The sequence below is a fragment of the Chlamydotis macqueenii genome, chromosome Z, assembly GCF_036417535.1.
Source record: "Chlamydotis macqueenii isolate bChlMac1 chromosome Z, bChlMac1.mat, whole genome shotgun sequence".
NCBI classification, from domain to species: Eukaryota; Metazoa; Chordata; class Aves; order Otidiformes; family Otididae; genus Chlamydotis; species Chlamydotis macqueenii.
The window spans coordinates 27,533,379-27,555,300 of record NC_141593.1 but is presented as its reverse complement, the minus strand read 5'-3'; the positions used below and the strand labels follow the sequence as shown (position 1 = coordinate 27,555,300).

General features: G+C 43.9%; 1 protein-coding gene across 3 annotated transcripts in view; it reads right to left on the bottom strand.

Moving 5' to 3' along the window:
- The window catches only part of DMRT1 (doublesex and mab-3 related transcription factor 1), a 58,787-nt gene that overhangs the window by 803 nt on the left and 36,062 nt on the right, over positions 1–21,922 (bottom strand). The window lies entirely within an intron of this gene.

The window sequence follows — 21,922 nt, the reverse complement described above, 5'->3', positions numbered from 1 at the left end:
GAAAATCTATGATGTAATTAGCAAAATGCAATGGTAGTTGAGGCAGTCGGAGGGAACTAAATCACAGCGGGAGCTCCATGGGCCCCTGACACCTTAATCATCAATACTTGTTATATTCCGGATTTCGCTGTTTAGTGGAGAATATTACTCTGTGATCTTTTAAAAGAGAATATTGTTTACAACCATTGCTTGTTTTTTAGAAGCCATGATGAATCTAGTACAACCGTGCAAGAACAAGGAATACGGAACTGAGGCTTAAACTCCGTCCCCAAACTGCACCGCTGTGCCGAAGCGAGCAGCTCCTCCGCGCCTGAGCCCTAGGTGCTCGTGGATGCTGGGGACTCCTAGCATGTCTGTGAGATCAACAAAAAAGAAAAGGTAAGGCTTGACTTTCACAGCCAGGCAAATCCAATGGGATCCAAGGACAGTAAACGGCAGCCATCTGGGTCTAGCCCATCACTGGGAAAATGAGAAACACTCTTGAAAAAACCTAGGACTTGAACCAGATGCAAACATGCAGGGTAGGGAAGATGAGTGGAGGAACAAAGGAACACTTCTGATCCTCTGGAAGGGAAGCTGCCTGGTGAAACAGCCTTACAGCATGAACATGTTCATTGGGTAGCCCAGTCTGCAGCACACTCCCATGATCCGAAGCACGCATTATTTCAGGCAAGTAACGTGTTGGAGTGGTTCATGCTTTGACTACTACAAACCAACAGAACAGGGAGTACCTCCACGAGGTACTTTGTGTTATATAGTCAACAAACAGTAGTGCAGCTTCAACAGGCCAGGCTGGCTCAAGGACTCAGCTCTCTGACTCTGAAACCTCGTTTTGCTCTGATCTAGCAAAGCCCAATGTGTTAAGGCAGATAGGAGCAGCCTCACGGTCATAGGCCCTGGTCCTCATGGGGGACTTCAACCACCCTGACATCTGTTGGAGAGACAACACGGCAGGGCACAGCCAGTCCAGGAGGTTCCTGGAATGCGTGGATGACAACTTCCTCCTGCAGGCCACAGAGGAGCCGACAAGGAGGGGTGCTATGCTCGACCTTGTGCTCACCAACAGGGAGAGGCTGGTGGGGGATGTGAAACTAAAGGACAGCCTTGGCTGCAGCGACCATGACATGGTGGAGTTCAAGATCCACGAGGCAGCAAGGAAACTACATGGCAAGCTCTCTGCCCTAGACTTCAGGAAGGCGGACTTTGGCCTTTTCAGGGACCTGATGGGCCAAGTGCCATGGGAGGCGGCCCTGGAGGGAAGAGGGGCCCAGGAAAGTTGGTCTATATTCAAGGAGCACCTCCTCCAAGCTCAGCAGAGGTGCATCCCGATGAAAAACAAGTCAGGCAAAAAGGCCAGGAGGCCAGCGTGGATGAGCAAGGAGCTCCTGGACCAACTGAAAGTAAAAAAGGAAGCCTATAGAGGGTGGAAGTGGGGAGGAGGACTGGGAGGACTACAAAGAGGCAGTGTGAGTGGCCAGGGATCAGGTGAGGAAGGCCAAAGCCCTGGCAGAACTGAATCTGGCCAGGGATATAAAATGCAACAAGAAGAGCTTTTATAGGTATGTAGGGGACAAAAGAAAGTCCAGGGAAAATGTAGGCCCCCTCCAGAAGGGAACTGGTGTCCTGGTTACCCAGGACATGGAGAAGGCTGAGGTACTCAATGACTTTTTTGCCTCAGTCTCCACCGACAAGAGTTCTTGTCCCACCACCCAAGCTGTAGAAGGTGCAAGCAAGGACTGCGAGGATGAAGAACCGCCCATTGTACTCGAAGAGCAGGTTCGGGATCATCTAAGGAACCTAAAGTTGCACAAGTCCATGGGACCTGATGAGATCCATCCGCGGGTCCTGAGGGAACTGGCGGATGAAGTTGCCAAGCCACTGGCTATTGTATTTGAGAAGTCCTGGCGGTCTGGTGAGGTCCCCGATGACTGGAAGAGAGGGAACATAACCCCCATTTTTAAAAAGGGGAACAAGGAAGACCCGGGTAACTACAGGCCGGTCAGCCTCACCTCTGTGCCTGGCAAGGTCATGGAGCAGATTCTCCTGGAAACCATGCTAAGGCACATGGAGAGCAAGGAGGTGGTTGGTGACAGCTAACATGGCTTCACTAAGGGCAGATTGTGCTTGAACCAATTTGGTGGCCTTCTATGACGGGGTGACGGCATTGGTGGACAAGGGACGAGCAACAGACATAATCTACCTGGACTTGTGCAAAGCTTTTGACGCTGTCCCGCACGACATCCTTCTCTCTAAACTAGAGAAACATGGGTTTGATGGACGGACCACTCGGTGGATAAGGAGTCGGCTGGATGGCCGCACTCAGAGAGTGGTGGTCAACGGCTCAATGTCCATGTGGAGACCGGTCACGAGTGGCGTCCCTCAGGGGTCCGTGCTGGGCCCGGCCCTGTTCAACATCTTTGTTGGCGACATGGACAGTGGGATAGAGTGCACCCTCTGCAAGTTCGCCGATGACACCAAGTTGTGTGGTGCCATCGACACGCGGGAAGGGAGGGATGCCATCCAGAGGGACCGTGACAGGCTGGAGAGGTGGGCCCGTGCCAACCTCATGAAGTTCAACCAGGCCAAGTGCAAGGTCCGGCACCTGGGTCATGGCAATCCCAAGCACAAATACAGGCTGGGCAGAGAATGGATTGAGAGCAGCCCTGAGGAGAAGGACTTGGGAGTGCTGGTGGATGAGAAGCTTAACATGAGCAGGCAATGCGCCCTTGCGGCCCAGAAGGCCAACCGCATCCTGGGTTGCATCAAGAGAAGCGTGGCCAGCAGGTCGAGGGAGGTGATTCTGCCCCTCTACTCTGCCCTGGTGAGACCCCACCTGGAGTACTGTGTCCAGGTCTGGAGCCCCCAACACAAGAAGGACATGGACCAGTTGGAGAAGGTCCAGAGGAAGGCCACGAAGGTGATAAAAGGGCTGGAGTACCTCTCTTATGAGGACAGTCTGAGAGAGTTGGGGCTGTTCAGCCTGGAGAAGAGGAGGCTCCAGGGAGACCTTATAGCGTTCTTCCAGTACCTAAAGGGGGCCTACAAGAAAGATGGGGAGAGGCTGTTTAGTAGGGCCTGTTGCAATAAGACAAAGAGTAATGGTTTTAAAATAGTGGGGGGTAGATTTAGATTGGAAATTAGGAAAAAATTTTTCACAATGCGAGTTATAGAACACTGGTTGCCCAGAAAGGTGGTGGATGCCCCATCCCTGGAAACGTTCAAGGCCAGGCTGGATGAGGCTCTGAGCAACCTGATCTAGTTGGGGATGTCCCTGCTCCTTGCAGGGGGGTTGGACTAGATGACCTTTGAAGGTCCCTTCCAACCCTAACCATTCTATGATTCTATGATTCTATGTAGGACACGGTGTGAGGAATCTCTGTTCCCAGGCTCTGGGGCAGAAGTACGAAGGAAGGGACTGGGGTTGAAAGGGACAATATTTTGTTTACTCCTGAGTAGCCAAATGTACAAAAGGCTTATTTATTTTAAAGGATTTGTTATTATTATTAGTGTGCATGTGCTTGGAGTGATGGAAAGGCCCATTTTTAAATATGGAGATCTATACATCTCTGTGACCAACTTACAGAAAGTTTTTTTTCTAAATGGGAAGAATCCAACAGAAAACCCACCCAACATGCTACAGCACGAATGTTAAAACCCTACTACAGTAAAACTGCCACTTTGTTTTTATGATCTATTTTTCCAGCAACTCTACATTAATTTACTCTGAACCTGGGGAATGACACAAAAGGCAACTTTTTTGGTAGACAGGCATCCACATCTGTTTCTTAGCACCTCAAGTGGTGGTTCCTAAGCCTTCCGGCCCAGTGGAGCTCCACCAGTCTTTCAACATTTCTCACAGGGCATCAGACATCCTAATCAAACTAAAAATGGGAAGTGTCATTACATGGGAACAGTTCCCGTCACCAACTGGCTGGTCTCACAAATCATCTCAGGATCTGAAGCACTGATCTAAATAATATGGGCTGGTTTTCCACTGACTTCCAAATTGATCACAGTTTTGACGGTCAGGCAATTTCGGCTGGTCTCTGAATGTGCACAGGGGTATGTAACTACAGCCACACAGATTTTGAAAACAACTTGGCACTACTGAGATACTATCTCTAGCAGACGAGAGCGAGCCTCTGTCCAAACCTGCACTGCTTACTCAGAGAGACCTCCACTTCAAGCAAGGAGCAGCAGGTAGGTGCAGTGCTGATAAGAAGAGCAAGATACTTGGATTGGGACTTGTAGCTGTAAAAAGGCAGCAAAAGGAAATGAGCAATTCTGTTCCAGTGTTTTAATCACACAGCAATAAAATGTAGAAGTTCCAAGTTCAAAGAAACAAAATCCATGTTCTTTTTGATTTAAATCTATGAGTTTCATCTGTTTGAGGCTTGTGGCTTATCCTCCCACTGTTGTTACACAGCCCTTATCTGTGTAAATAACAGCACCGGAATTGGGTCTGCGACAGTTTTTAAAGACCATTCCTTGATCTAATTACCTTTCACCCTTGGGAAAGCACCTGAATACTTTTGAGTCACATGAATCTGAAAAATTTTCGGCTAATATCACACAGGAAAAGAAGGGAGAAGGGATTCCAACCATAAACACAAAACCTTACATCTTCTGACACTGGAAACCGCATTGACTTTTAACGTGAGTGATCCCTGGAATTCAATGGACTGAAAAGAATAATACACTTTCAGTGATGTGGGAAAGCAGAATGATATTCATGCTTGAAAAGTAAATATTTTCCTGAGTTTACATTTAAAAAACTATTAAACTCTCAATACAAAGCAATTTTTAGAGATTTAAAGGTGAGAGGTACAATCAATCTTTAAAAACTCTTTCACTTTCTTTTTCAGGGAAAAGGAAAATAAGCAAGTATGCCAGTCCCACATGCTGCTAAGGCCCATGCATTTCTTCCTGGTGTGCACACATACATGTGCAAGCACGGCCATGTGTGAAGGACAAAGTGAAGCAGAACCAGACTGCTGCTGGCAGCTCGAGTGCACCGGTGCATCACTAAAGCATGCCTGGGTTTTTGGCATGAGGGTGGACAGGCACAGGAACTTCATGGTACCTTCTCCCCTGTAGCCAGAGCATTTTTCTTTTGCAAATACCACTGGAAATGGACGCAGTCTAAGCAAGCTATCCCAAATATTTTTTAATTCTTTTGCTTCTACTCTGTGTGAGCTAACAAAAAGAAACACTGCCATCTTCTTCCTCATGTCTCCCTTGCTCAGGATGAATGCTGGGATGAAACAGTTCCTACTGACCAAAGATTCCTGCCCACATCTGCAAGTGCGTAAGTGTGCTAAAATGTTCTGTATTGACTTGTCCTTCTCCTCCCATCCCTCAGGCCTCATCACAAGTCTGGACCTCCCATGTGGGCAAATTCTGGAAGCCTACCTGAAGCCAAGGGTTTCTGCTCACTGCAGCTGGTCACCACAATGTAGCATGGGTGCAAGCTTCTTTTAGAAGCAGCGTTACGTACAGCAGACAGTAAGGCAAGACACTAGTCTAACAGGGAGGCTGATACTAAACAGTAACAAGAGGCTAATGGAAACTCAGCTATGGATCTGCCTTAAAACTGAATTTCATGTTTTAGGTACACTACCTGAAATGTCTTTGTGACTTTTGCTTTGATCAATACATTGCAGACTGTTCTGTGCTGATGGTAGTGTGGACAGACTTATGAGAAAATGGGAGTGGTGCTCCTTTTCTGCTTTGCACGTTATCAACACAGGGGCAACTAGTCCAATTCTAGAACTGCATGTCCAGGGATATCTTCCCGCTGACAAGTTTCAAGAGCAACAAGCAAAGCTGCTTTTCAATGCAAAAATAAAAACAAGATAACAATCTGGAACGGAAAACATATCCCCTCTGTGCCTCGTAATACAGATATACTATTTCACAGTAGAGCCCCTTCCCCCTTCTCAAACACTTACCCTTCTCACTAACATTTAAAGCAATTAGGATTATCTTGGATGCCCACAGTAGGGCACATTCATTGCGTATTTTCAAATAGCATTAATTCTTGGCATGAGGAACTTGTGATAAAAGGTAAAGATCTGAATGGAGATCTTTATTCAGTATGTCTTACCACAGATTATCTCATTCTTTTCCAGTTCATGCTTGTAGTTTTAGCAACTAAGAAGGCAGGGCTACAACTGATGTAATTAGAAACCAGAAGCTGAAGAAAATATCCTCTTGTTGAACTCCCTCACCCCTGGCTTTAAATTCTCTTACAATAAAGTGTGAAACAAACAAGGCTTTCCACTTTTCACCCACCACCAGTTAAGTCAGGGAGGATGCAAAGATGACATTTGGGAAGCACTCCAAACCTATCTTGAAACTACACCAATCCATACAAAACACTCGCCCTAGATGCCCCAGACAGAATCCGGAGGGGCTGCAGGGCTAGCAGGCCAAAAATTTCTGCTATTACCAGCATTCCATTCTGTGGCTAACTTGATGTCAGTAAGCCACTACTACAGCCCAGGAAAGGCAGAGGGTGAACCATCTCAGAAAACCTTCGGGAGGGTCAGGTGTCCTGAGACGAGTGAATGACTGAAAGGCAATGTGCGAAATTCAGCTGGTAAAAGCTTGGGTTTGGGTTGGCAGAAGGGGAAGGTTACTCACCTCTTCTGCAAGGTATTCACCAGAAATGCTCACTTGGCCCAAGCTGGGTCTCAGCAAGGTATAAATCAGTACAGCTCTGCAGAAAGCTCCCCAGTTTATATTCTACTGCCAGGAACCCTGATAGCTAGTTTTCGCCACAAGGAGACAGTTTTAATGGCTTCACACACACTTTTTCCGTTCTGGAAGACATGAAGCAAAACGTTCTCCAGGAACATAACACCTCAACAGAAAGCAGGTATTTCCCATTGCTGGGTAACAAAGTAAAACGTGCACGTTCTGTTGAGGGTTTTTTGGGTCATCCCTAAATGTAAACATTCTGTACAATTACACAAGAAGCATGATGACCTCAGCATCACAAAAGAGCTGAGATGAGGTCACAGATCTGAGATATTTTTAACCTGGTAGTAAGACTACAAACAAAAGGCACCATCATAAAATACCAAAGGCATCTCCTTTTTCCTGCTCTACCATTCCCTAGACACTTGTTTAAACCTTGCATTGTCCTGTGCACACACTTGCGCAGCAACACAGGGAATTACACTGAAGAACCAATTCTGCTGCTGCACACGCAGACTCTTTGGTTTCGTATTGCCAGTACTGAAAAGATGCACAAGCCTCTCCTTCAGGCTGTGACTCCATGTTATGACTACTAGCAGACCTACTTCTGGAGATCCTTACTTCCTTCACACATTCGTAGTCCGCCATGGCAGGGCAAACCCAATGGTTTGCATGGCTGTACTCTAATCTGGAGGCTAACAAACAGACAATGCTTTTGAAAGAAGTTTCTCTTGGCAGGAAAAACAAAACAAAACAAAACAATTTCCAGATTAGAGAGCAGCCATGCAAACATACAAGGAGGCATCGATTTCCACAAAAGCTGTATATAAAAATGGCTGTGAGAGATAGAGGTATTTGGAGATCTGCCACCAGCTGAGGAGCAGCAAGGAATCTCAAAGGAGTGAAATGATTTGCTTCATCACGTAACAAGGCTGTGACAAAGCTGGGACCTTTCACCTCTTTATTCCTGGAGGTCTGATACTACTTCTCTATTCCACACACAACACCAGAGACTGATTCTCCATCAAAAAAAAAAGATGTCCCTCGAGTGTAGTGCTCAAAAGACTGGCAAAAGACAGAGACATCTCTGAGAAAAAAAAAATGACTTCACTTTTTGGACTGTTTTTCTTGTTCCTATAGTAATTAAAACCTGTTCTAACAACAAGATTAAAACACACACATACAGATAATTTTTCATAAGAAACACGTAATTATCTGGCCAGCTGCTGCTGTGCACACCCAAACGTCTATTTGGGGCATTTCATCCTGCCATCTTGCTTTTGAATACAATTGCTGTGCTACAGGGTGAGGAGGCCTGGGAGTCCCTAGGCTCTGCCACTGCTGTATGCAGCAGCAAGGCAGGGATCTCTGACCCACGTGCTCCTCCTATGTGGCCACCTTTGAAGCCAGATCCATGAAATGAACTGCCTTTTCTGGAAAAGAAGTATTTTTTTTCCTGTGAAAAAGAAAATAAACCATTCCACAGATCTGCGTCAGAAGAGGCCACACAACCAAGTGAACAGGTGACAACCTCCAGTGGCAAGGCAAAACCAGCAACAGACAGCCTGCAACTCCAAATCTATGGAGAAGAATCATACAATCATAGAATAAGTCATGGTTGGAAGAGACCTTTGAACATCATCTACTCCAACCAGTGAGCAGATACATCTCCAACCAGATCAGGTTGCTCAGAACCCCGTCCAGCTTGGCCTTGAATGTTTCCAGGGATGGGGCATTCATCACCTCTCTGGGCAACCTGTGCCAGTGTTTCACCACCCTCATTGTAAACATTTTCTTCCTTTTATCAGGTCTAAATCTATTTTATTTTAGTATGAAACCATCTCCCCTTGTCCTATCGCTGCAGGCCCTACTAAAAAGTCTGTCCTCATCTTTCTTATGAGCCCCCTTTGAGTATTAAAATGCCACTATAAGGTCTCCCTGGAACCTTCTCTTCTCCAGGATGAACAAATGGATTCATCATCCACGTGAGCCTATCGAGGAAAGAAGGTAGGTGTCCAGCTGAATCACCCACTTGTCCCGCTGTGAGTTTGCAGAAATATGTGATTTCAGCAAAAACAACCAGTGGGCTGGATTTTTTCCAAAGCAAAAGTTTTTACCAGAACAATTTCCTGACAGCTCTAAAGAAGAGAACATGGAGTCATCTCTCTGCACCCTACAGTCCCCTCAGGCATCATCTGGGGACCTCACACTAATTTTATGGAGACTGCTTACTGTCTATCTCCTCTAGGGTCTGCATCTCCTCCTACGCTGATGACATTTTCATACACCCCCAACACCACCTAACCCACACATAATGCCACACAGAGGCAATGGAAAAGGAGATCCTCAGCTGCCGTTGACTAGTGGCAGTGTAGTCACACACGCTTATCACAGCTGTCACGCAGCAGCACGTGAGAATGAACGGACAGAAGGCTGCCCACTGCTTCTTTGTGGGATGGCTGCTGACAATGCAGGGTGCAGACAGACAGATATGGGGGCAGCCCCCTGTTTCGAGGAAAGGGCTCACACATCTAGTGCAACACAGGGGACAGCTCGTGACTCCCAGCTCCTCATCTGCTTCTGGGCATCACTACAACACAGTTGCCTTGGCTTCGCTTGGCGTATCTGTTTAAAACCTGTCTAAACAAGAAGTTCCTTGTGAATAAGCATCAGTCGTCCTACCTAGAAAATGCACTGCCTTTTGCAATAGCTGCAGCAAGAAAATGTTTTTTGAAAAGCAATGGTAATTTTAAAGGAAAGAGTGCACTCAAGGTTCAGGATAATGTTATCAAGCAGCAGAATATGTGGAGAGACAAAAAAAAGGCACAAGGTTTCTCCCTTGTGTAGCTACACTAAAGGAAGGAAATAGGATCCTAAGAGCTTTAATAATCATGTATAATTTTTTGGTGTTCAGCACAAAAATCCAATCATAACAGTATTTTGGCTGAATGTCTCTCCGTTCTTGGGTCAGAGAGGCTGTTAATCTTCAGTAGCATATCAGGAGAAAAGGAGGATATTACAGTTTGCGCAACACCAAAACTAGCCATATAAATGTAAATGTTAATTCTGGTCACCCCTCTTTGCATTTTTATTGTTGCCAGTGTCATTTTCAACCTATAAAAACCAAGGATGAAATCCATGCCTGTTGTCATCAGTCATAATGCTCAAAGAATAACCAAATAGCTAATTAAGGTGGCCTCAGCTCTTTCAGGTTTAATGACAGTTTTAATTTTAGAAAATACTGGCTCAGTGCAAAAGTGCCGTATTATACAGCTTAAAAGATTTTTTTGGACATGATTTGCAAGCTTTTGGAAATCAAGAGGTTACTAAACAATCAGCAAAAACGCTAAGTCTAATGAAAGTGATCTGTTATGGTAGATACAATAGATTTTTCACTTGCAAAGAATAGATTTTTTTTTTTTTTACTGCTCTTACAATGCAAGCTGCTCTGCTTAGAAGGGAGAAAACAAGGACCTGCAACTCATACCACACTAGCAAAAGCAGCAGAGGATTTGTCACAGACTTCAGCATGAGCAAGACTACTCACCAATGACCTGGTCAAAACTGAGCAAGAAGGAAGAAGCAGCTTTATCAATTATAGCTTACAATTTAAGTGAATCTGCAGTTTAAAAAGCCCAGAAGGCTTTGAAGTGACTTAATATTACCATGGCATTACAATTTTTAATATTAACTTTAATTCGGAAGCAAGTCGGGCAGATTTGCAGTAAAATGGTTCAACAAGTATTGATGAAACACACAACACAAGATGGGTTATATGCATGAATAGATCAAAAATGTTGCTACTTATTTTAAAGTGAGATTTATCCCCTCTGAAGTTTAGGAGCCTCGCTGCAATAAGTCACAATACTTGAGAAAATAGGGACAAAAAACAAACACAAAACATTTTTGAGGTAGTCAAATAAGTTAAATGAAGTTTCACAGAACATTAGGCTCAAGACAGATCCACTGCTTTGTATTTATTTCCACAAACACAACAGCAGTATTAAATGCAGACTGTGAAACGCTAGTGCGGCAGGGGAGGCTGGTCCTGCTCCTGGGTGAAGGGCCAGCCTCTGGCTGACTGTGTGCCTAATGATGCTGTTGGTGCTGCCAGCGGCATCTCCCCAGGCCCAGAAGGTCCTGCTGACTTCCTACAGCCATGCCGATGCAGACTTGGTGGGACGGTCAACTCACCAGTGTCCACCACTTTTTTCAAGATCCTGACAGCAGCAGCCTTGCTGGGAGGGGCCAAACTCCACTGAGATCACAGCTTATGGTCTACAAGCTGTGGGTCAACAGGGTCTAAAAACCTTGGTCATTTTAGTTTCCCGCAAGGGTACTAGGTCATTTCGGTGCTCTCGTGCCATCTTTCCTTACTAAGGTTACTGGAACGGGCTTGAGAGTATCTCACCACTTTCCAACACGTGCTTCCCTGAAGTGAGGAAGGTGAACCTTAAATCAGTGGCACAAATACATAAATAAATAAATAAAAACCCAGGTTCCTTGGGTCTAGTTGGCCAGCGCAGGCACCAGTCACTGTGCTGAAGACTGCCTCTGTTCACTCCAATGCTATGCCTCAGTTTATTTCAACAGCACTGAATACAACTCCGGTCAATACAGAATCAATTCAATGCTGTCAGTGCAAGGCAGGCAGGAGAGAAGGGAAAGAAAAAGTGGAGCTCATCCTCTGCTGCATCATACAGCCCTGCTGCAACCCATTGCAAACATGGGGCAGAGGAGGGGAGAGAGGACATGCGCTGCAGGAGCTTGCACCACACAGAATAACTAAGTACCTGGTGCTGCTTAGGGTCAGGGCAGGCTTCTTCCCTCCCTTGGAGGATGGGGCAGGCAAGCAGGCATCTCCATCTCCCTCCACGCATGTAGCTGACAGACACAGCAGTTGGATACAGCAAGAAAAGCACATGAAGTGATCCAAGCTGGACAGTCAGGGTCAGAGGTACAGAGGTCAGCCCCACGCCAATGAGGGGTAATTACTTGCAAACTAGGGGCCAATCCACATTCCTCTCTCCTCACTCCTTTCCAACTACAGTTTAGGCAGTTACTGCTTCATCTGGGTTAATCCGTGCAAAAGTATCCATGTAACAGGAATACAGCAGACCCCTCTCAACCAACCAGTGTTGTTTCACTCCAACATAGAGTCGGTTTGCACAAAACCAAATGTAGCATTTATGCCTTGGAAAAACCAGAGAGTCAATCCACAAAATCAAAGTCCCTGGAAACAATTGTGCCTCAAGGAAGAGCAGGGGCAAGATGTGTGTGACAGAGCTGGTAGAGGCAGCTTCATGAACTACAAGTCTGCATTTATTTAAGAGTGGGGACAGCAAAATCTGAGACAAGTGAAGTTTTGATTTAGAGTATGAGGTTTTAAACTGTAATTAAGGGTACACAGCTACCTCAAATCTGGCTCAGAAGGAAATTTATCAAAATGCATTTTATACAGCCAAAGCCAATAAAAAACCCGCTAAAAAAAAATCTAGTGTAAAGAGTTGTTTGAGGATGGGAAAATAAAACACTCCTTGCCAGTGTCTGCAACTGCTCTGAGACAGAACTTGAAAGGGAAAATGATTTATAAATGAACACCAGAGAGAGTGCATTGATTTTTCTTTTTCTTTCTTGTCCAGAAAGGAAACAAAACTGGTGACAAACTGGACTAAAAACATTCTTATACTTCCAGCAGTCTAAGACACGATTAGTGCCATCCTTGGGGTAAATAAACACGCTACCCACAGCACACAGAGTGTGACTCAGACCTTATGCAAACCTTCTAGCTGTGAAACTTAACTGATTTATCTGATACTGCGAGATAAACATCAGGCATAGAGCTTTAAACCTGGCATTGTAAAATTACAAAAAAAAAAGCAGGAAATAAATGCAAAGATGTTAAACATCAGTCTTAAAGAAGAAACAAAATCACAATTGTTTGGTTTATTTCAAAATGAACCACAGGGAGTCCCTGTGTGGTTAACTTGACTCCCACTTTTTCCAGATCACATGTTAAAATGAATCCCAACAAAAGAAGTGTTCAATTCTGAAGATACTTCAAAATCAATCTCTGGATCTTTTCAGACTTTTAAGATAAGCATATTTAAAAAATAAATACCTCCCACAATCCCTTTCACACATTTTTAAAGTGAGCTGTAATATGCCCATCCCTGCTCAGAGGCTTTCTGCTGTTCTCACATCTTGCCCAACCCGCAGGTGCCAAGTGGGGCAGACCCTTTTGTAGCAGCGGTGGGGTACACTGCAGAGAAATGCTAGGGAGCTGTTGGCACATCCCCTACAGATGTGTCACTATGCACATGCTGTGATGCCAAAGGAACGTGCTCCGCGCGCGAGAGCCAGACCAGGGCCAGGGAGCATCACTGCACACAGGCAGTGCGACTGCTGATGGGAAACAGCGGGCAACCGCCCTGACCGACACTGCCAGGCCACTTCAGGTCTTCTCCTTCAAACACCAACAGCACCAGAAGGTTCATGAAAACGCTGACACCCCTCAAATTACAGCAGGGAGTCCCTCTCCTATTCTGATCATGCACAACAAGCATGAATATGTGTTTGCACCATGATTTATTTACATGTGCAGAAGCTGCGAGGGGAAGCAAATACTTTTATAGCACGCAAAACAGGTTAATTTGCCTTGCCCCAGAGTAGCAAGACAAGTCTGGTACTTTTCCATTTTTCAAACGAAACACCACTTTGTCTAAATCGTTCTTTGTGTGCTCTCGGTACAGCAGACTAACAAAATGTCACTTACAGGCAGAAAGCAGCTGTAACACTTGCACGTCTGATCTACTTCAACAGGTTTGGAGGAAACGAAGTATAATTTATTATAGCCTATTTAGCTCGGCAACAATTGCCCTTCAAAACCCGAAGGAGAACAATGTAATTGAACGTACATGCCTTCTTCCCTGCAGAAACCTCAAACAGCCTCAGGCAAGAGCTAATACAGATGTAGTACAAGGCATTAAAAGAGTGCTGGATGCTGTAGCTAGCAATTATCCTGGTATTTAACCAAATCTATCGCTCATCAGGAAAGCGTTTAGTGCAGTAGTCGGAGCGAGACCGGCTGACACGCAGCACAGCTACTGAACTGTCCCCTCCAGCGATTACACTTTCTCAACCCGAGAGTCATGTCAAATTAAACAGCTACACATTGACTTTTCACTTCTATAAACATTAAGGTATGATTGACAACTCCTGGATGTTATAACACAGTTATTATAATCAGCCAATGCACTGTTAGCTTATTTGTGGTGTGTTTTTTTTTCCCCTATTCTGAGCAATTTCCTCCTGGACTATTTTTACCATGCTCTACAGATACGTTAAGCTTTGATTCCCTGCAGGGTCACGGTAACAAAATGCCACCGTCACCTTTGTACCTGTGTGGAAAACCTGACACACAAGATACCTTTTTTTTTTTTTTCCTTAGTCCAGGAGAGCACTTACCTATTTAACTTAAATTTGAAGATGTCTGGACAATAACAATTATATGCTAGCACTGCACCAAATATTGTTAATGTGGCACCTTTCTGGAGTGTGTTTTCCCAATTCCTCCCCTAACTCCTGGAAGTCTTTTTCAAAAATCTACATACAGCAGACACCACAAGAGGAAAAAGTTGCCTGCAAGAATGGGAAATTAAATGGCAAGTTCTACAGTAGCGTTCTGAGTACGTATTTATAAACACCTCAGCCTTCCTAAGGCTAGTACAGCACCCCTACACCAAGCCACTGCTCACTCTACCTATCTGAAGACTGCCGCCTAGCAAAGTTACTGGAAACCCAACAGGTACAGAAAGCAGCCAAGGTTGTGAAGAAATATGCTCCTTTGATTTCATATGCAACATTCTGGCATGTGAAACCACTGCATTATAAGTGACAGCTTTACTCTCCACCCCTCTAATTCAAGCCACAAGAGTAACATAAAGATGTCCAAACTTTCTGCTCTCAAAATAAAGGAGAAAATAAAATTTAAAAAATTGTAAATAATGCTCAACACTTCTGTCCTCTTACCCCTCCATCATCCCTAAGAAACATCACTGGATCCTTTAAAGCCTCCAGTGAAGAAGTAGGTGAAATTAACACTGTATCATTAAAGTAATTATGAATATGAACAAGTCTAGAATGCTATTTGTATGCCTGGGACCCTCTGTATTTGAATGATTAGAAGATCTGAAGCTTTAACTTCATACTGCCTGCAACAGATCAAAAGGTAAACTTTACAGTGAAGTGAGTTGCTTTTTTTTAAAAAAACATAATAAATCAACAAAACAAAATCAGTAACAATAAACATGTTTGCAGAAACTGTTCTGAGCTAGAAAAGTATGATTTCACTGTAAGATTAGCACTCAAAGCAAGAACAACTACAGGAGCTGAAAACAGCTGAGGAGGACAGATGAAGTATAGTTATCTCTCCCCTCTGGTAATACCAACTGCAGTCCCACTCCTTTTTCCACTTCTGTACTATATTTAACACCTGAGCATGGGTCTGAGAAATCTAAAATTAAATATAGCAGTATTTCAAACATCCCACCTCTCCCTCTGGTTGAAAAGCCAGGCAATAATAAAACCAAAAGACTTTGGTGAAGAGTACAGAATATACCAGCTCTGTTTCAAACACAGAGGACAAAGCAGTCACAGCACTAAAGACATTGAAATACAACTTAATTTCCAGGCTTTGCAGTATAGCACTGCAACAACATCATCACAGGAAGCACTTAAAAACTTTGCTGGTCTATCTCCAATTTTTCCTTTCATTTATTTTTAATCAGTTAACTGCCACCAAAGCACCTAACTTCCACTAACACAGGTTACTGTCCTTGTCTGTAGGCAAACCAACACAGCGTGCTTTCCACTTCACACAGCTGTTACTGTTTAACTCCAGGGATATTTCTCAGACTACTAGATCCCAAGACAGCAGATTTATCTCCAAACACTCTGCCTCAATTTACTCATATACAAAACATCTTGGTTATATTTTGCATCAACTTCCTACTTACGCAATTGGACAAAGGCACCTAATATTTTACCTTACTCTCCATGACCTTGTGTCTACATTATAGTTGAAGAGATGAAAACAAGCAGGGAGAACATCTACCACCCCAGCACACAAGCAGATGTACCACTAACTTTTGTAGTTTTTGTATTTTAAGGTTTCTTGATAAATTTCCCCCAAATCTTCTGCTCAAAGTTGCATCTCCCAAGCTCTGGGAGACAGTCACACAAAAAATCAAGAAAAAAAATCACCCAACCCAAAACCTAGCAACGGGCCTTAGCTCTGTTTCAGTGGTTACCACCCAGCTGCATCATCTGTACAACTCTGAAGCAACCTCCTCCAGCTGAGCTGCTCTTGCAGTGCTCTGCCTTGCAGGAGCTCAGCTGTTCATAAGCTGCACCCACACGCAGCCCCATTCTCCCAAAGGCAGCACACCAGTTATACGTAAAACACTCACCTCACAGGTCCCTCGGCTTTGCTACTGAGAAATCCAATGTTAGTATCTGCTAGAGCAACCCTACAAAAAAAACCCAATTAATCTAAAGCAAAAATCCCTCAGAAAAACTCCCGCTCTGTATTTCTAGCCAGGAATCATAGAACTATGATAGTCAAAGAATTGTATTTTCAACAGTATTTTTTTAAAATAAAAGGCTACTCTGCTAAAAAGCTAGCGCTAAAACACAGCACTTGAACAAAATACCAAAATACTTCTAAGAAACAGCATAAAAATAAGACAGAGTCCCATCAGAGAAGTCTGTATTTGACCATACACAGTGTCCGTGTATAGAATGTGCACACAGGATGTGTGTGTACCCATATATCCATGTATATATATCTCTATATTGATATAGGCACCCACACACAAGTACAGGTATGTGTAGATTATATATATTATATATATAAAGCTAACTTTCAGTCCTCAGAAAACAAAAGCTATCCCCATATAACAGCCAAATTCCTACATAACTCAATTTCGACATCTCATCTGGTGTGAACTGCACTCATTCCTAGTGTAAACCCCAGCGCGCTCTGCAATGATATACTGTAATGTCACATCGCAATCTGGATTTACTATAAAGGGCTGCTGACGAGTTTCAGAGCAGTAAACATTGCTGCGAGGTGTATTTCACACTGAGCTGGTTTTTATGAAGAACACTTCACCGCCCAGCCACGGCACCCAGATGATGAATGGTGAAAGATGCATGACAAGCTTCATCATTGTTTGTAAATCTTAACTGTTCCTGCTCACTAACTCTGCAGGCAATTTTCAAAGACAGCGGCCGACAGAAGGACAGCACAGCTTTCCTGAAGGTTATTCAACTTGTACTTGGCCTAAGCTATGCCTGCGAGGAGCACTGGAAATAAACACATCGGTTACACTGAAGCATAGAATTAAAAAGGTTTGACCAGCAAGCACACTAATGGTTGCCAAAGTAAGCAAGCCCATTAAGTAGCCTTGGTGACCCCTGCAGGGTCACATACATCGTGCACAGCCAACGTACCCTGGTATTAGTTACATATGGAATATAAATATGCATATTTGTAAAATGGGCAGAAAGAATGATGGGTTGTTCGCTCACACACCACGATTCCCCTGTATCTTGTGCAGTTACACACAGCGCTTGACTGTCCCCCAGCTCCTTTGCCCACTGCTTGCAGGAAAGCTACTTCTGCTCTCCGCTGTCAGAAGTTTACCCTTGCGACAGGGTATAATGCACAGAGAAAGGAAACTACTCGTGGCATGCAAGCACGGCAGTGGGGAGGAATGTTACCTTCTTTGTTTTCCCCAAGATCATTCTGGTGTGGGAACAGCACCATGGACTGCAACAGCCTCTTGCAAAGAGCCACAACTGTGCTCATTGCCTCCCTGTAGAGGCAAAGCCAGCCTATACTGCTCCACACTACAGACCCTTAGAAACTGTGACTTTTTCTTTTCCCATTTCTTTTCTTTAGAGACCAGTAGCAAATGCTTCTTTTTCTTGAGTTTCCCACAATCTGCAGAGGGTTGCCTTACAAGCAGAGGAAGCTGCAGAAGAATTAGCTCAGCTGGAGACTCTCACCTGAGCTGCAAAGCTGGCACGACCTGCGAGGTGCTCTACAGAGACCCTTACACACAGAAAAGATTACAGCTGAAGATGGAGTGAGTTCTGTCTCCTCTTAAGCAGCCAAGTTACGAGGATGCAACTGCACATTAAAGTAAAGCAAAGAGGTGAGCAGTATCAGTTTGTTACTACAAATCATGCCTGGGTAAGCACACTGTTACCACTACAGTCCTGACAAGATGTCTTCATTTGTTTCAGCACTTCATGGTAAAGTTTGTTTTATTATTAATTATTTCTAGCCATTTCTGCCTGCAGTGGGGAAGATTCTGTATCCAGAGGTAATAAAATCAGAGTGTCAAAGACACACTGGGTGTAAAAGGAAGCAGCTCAACTGATGGTGTGAATTTTTTCAGTCAGGTATCAATGTCCTTTAAAGTGTCAGGAAAAATCCCACACAGCCTCATCAGCTGTAGTGACATCATCCATCCTACATAAAAAGCAGTTCAAACAGGCAGAAAGTCCAGGGGTACAGTGAGTATAAACCACTGCACGCTAACACGCGGCATCCCTCGCCCCAGTGCCTGCTCTATGCTGCACCCTCAGCAAGGGCCAGCAAGAGTGAAGGGCGTGCGTCAAAACCAGTTGTCTGCAGAACAGGACTGATGGAACACGGGCAACTTCTTTTCAAAGGGGAAAACTCAAAAAAGTAGAGACTTTGGCAGTAGGTTTAAATTTATTGTCTTGGATCTGCAACTGCCATGGTCCATGGTATTGCCGATTTGATTTTCTTCAGAATAGAAGGACTTTCCTTAAATGCCTGTTTTACCAATCCAATGCTTGCAATGCTTACCAAAATGCAGGCTTGAATTTCAAAAACGCTGCACCCTTTGATCCACATAAAATACTACAGCACGGATAAATACACCCTGTGGGGGAAAAAAAAAAAAAGAAACCTTGACTGCTTAGCAACTGTCCAGGCTGACTCCCTTCTGGGTGGATGTGGTTTTGCTGGTGTTTGCGGATGGGGTCCTACTGTCATCTCCTGAGGGTTCAGGCTGTCCCACTTGCCAGGGTGTCAAAAAATGAAAGCATTCACATATAGTTTTCATGAGAGCTTAGCATTCCTCCTAAAGGATGTCAATGCCTCAGTCCAGAAATATCTGCATTTCTACAAAAAGAGATTTAGTATAAAACCATCAAAAATACAGCTTGTTCAGCTGCTCCTGCAGCAGGACCAGCAGCTTCCGCCAGAGCTCATCAACTGCCCTGGCATGATTCAGCAAAACTCACAAATCAGCAAAACTAACGAATCAAACCTGTAACTCTGCAATTGCCCAAGGAAAACACGCTTTGCTGCACATATTATTTTATTTCAGTGTGCTTTTGAGTGAGTGTAACATAAAGGTTGCATTTAGAGAAGAAAATACTGAGATGAGGCTTTTAATCAGGAATAAACTGAATCAGAATGTGATGTAAGCAAATCCTTGCATCAATTTCTTTTCAGAAATTCCCTTCAGACCTTATAAAGCTATTTTAATATTGGCCAAATCCTCACCAATCAAACCTAATTTAGAACACAGACCAAAACTTATGAAAAATATACAGAAAAATGAATTCTAAAAGCTTGTTTTGAATATGCCTCACGCTCTCAAATATATTTTGATAGCTGTTGTTACAATTAATGAAACAATGAAGTATAAGAACGTCACAAATCAGGGTTAGTGATTTGCTTGGTTTAAAAGACAAAAAAATCCCCAAGCCCAACAACTGCCAAGTCAGCCAAGCCTAAAATTCAACTTTTTATTGAAAATTAAAACAACATGTTAAAAGGGCAGCTGCCTAAAGAGCTCTGTAAAATGTTGCAAATCACATGCACAACTAGCAATGTAAACCAAGGTTTCAAAAGCACAGTGTAAAATCTGCTTGCCATCCTTGTACTGAGTGCCTAAGGGAAGGCCCACACCACATCGCCACTGGGGACTCTAAGTAGCAGCAGTAAGAATGCACAAAAAAAACCCCCCAAAACAGGTGCACAAAAATAAAGTGACCCATTTCAACTGACTGTTCAAAACCTGCAAATTCAGACGATTACCTGTTCCTTTCTTGTCTTACTTCAAAATTTACTTCTAAAAGTTTGATGTAAGATGGATAGTTAGCAGAAAATAGTCTTGAGTTTTCAGCAAACACTGCCTGCTCTTTCATCACTAAGGATAGCATACTCATGAACACAGGTCACTTTTTAAGCAAAAGATGCACAGACACATACACAAAACACACAAGCTAAATACTGCCAAACTGTATCAGTTCTAGGAGCAAAATATTATCCTCACATACTCTGCTGCTGAAACCCCTCTAAATTTAAGATGTATTTCTGCTGATGCTCTATTGAAGAGGTGCATAAAAAAGGAGTAGAAGTGGTACCTCTCATACTTGAGAACAGCCAGACCCCTTGGGACCAAAACAGCTATTCTTTACCTTATGCAAACTGTTTCTAGCCCACTGATGGAGGAGAACTTGGGCTATTTTCTACTACTGTGTGCCACTTCCTATGTGCTTTATTAGCACAGCTCTGTCAGTGCATCTTCTCAGCCGGTTGCAAATACAGAACGGATAGATGCAAGGCTTCTTTCTGCTCTTCGGGGCAATTTCTTCGGGCCAGGCTGGATGAGGCTCTGAGCAACCTGACCTAGTCAGGGATGTCCCTGCTTCTTGCAGGGGGGTTGGACTAGATGACCTTTGAAGGTCCCTTCCAACCCTAACCATTCCATGATTCTAGGATTCTTAGCCATACCAAACCAGCCTGCTTTGTTGAAGTGTTGTATGTGTAACCTGAATACTTGCAGAAAGCAGTTCAAGGACATGGTCTCAAAGGCATTTTGCATACCAGGACTCCCTGACACCGCTGACCCCACAAGCAGGTGCCACCTGTGACTCTGGAGCATTACTCTTATCTTGTATGACATTTCAAGGGCACAGGTTCCTGAAAAAATACTGCAGGTAGGAAACATCAAAAAAGGGGCATAACTTTTCTTCGTGGTAACCCAGCCAGAAAGAAACATCCAGCCTCTTTTGTGTCTTTCTGGTGTACGGCTCTGCTTGCATTCCAGCAATGCTTTTGCCAAAATGAAACTTTTTGTCTTAAGCAGGGAGACTCTTTCCAACGTGCCCTTAATTGTGAAACCACTGGAAGAGACTCTCCACAGTGCTGCTCCATAGTTTGGGCGGGTTTCTCCAGTGGCTCAGCACTGTTTTCCATACCGCATCCAAGCAGAGAGATGGAAGAATGAGTCTTTAAACACAGACTCTGGAAAGGTCTGTGCCACATTGATTTCCGCAGCTGTAAAACTGGAGATACCAGTTATATAACTTCTAGACAGGAATGACTCTTTCGAAAGTGTTTTGAAAGTCTTGGAAGCTGTTTGGCTGACAAAAAAAAAAAACCTGTTACCAGAAATGCTCTCCTTTGGAAAATGCTGTTTGCCAATTTAAACAAAACTGTTGACATTTTCCATATCAAAATGAACACTTTACACCAGTTCCTCTCATTTGTGTTTGGGAGGAGTTTCAGGCTCCTGCTTTACATACCAGCTACAAATACACCACTGCTCCAGTGCTTCATTATTTGTGTTTCCAACTATCCTGACACACAGACAGAAGAATAAATTTCAAATCCATTCAGCAGCTAAAGCAACATTTCAAACACAAGCCGTCTCCTTCACCACAGGCACAGACATACAGAATAATTAGCTCAATATTTCACGTAACAGTGACAAGGAGTTTTTATTCCATGCTAACTTTAAGACAAGGTAACTAATTTAAAATCAAAGGTGTCTGCAAACAGATGGATATTTCTCCTTCGCACCCTTCTATCCAAATGCTATTTTTTTCTACCACTCTCCCAAACCTGGAAACTACTCCCATACAGATAAGCAAATGCTCAACTTTTAGTCGGTGGAAACAGGACCCAGAGCAAGTCCTGATCCTGTCCATGCGCTTTCTTGCTCTCCCAAACCAAGGCCTTGTGCAGGTATGTCACAAATCTAAGCACACAAGGGGCCTGATTAAAAATCACTGGAACGTACTATGCAATTCTGGGCACTGATCCAATCCTGAAAAAGCTTCATTTACAAAAAAAAAACCCCAAAAACACAACTGTCCCACAGAA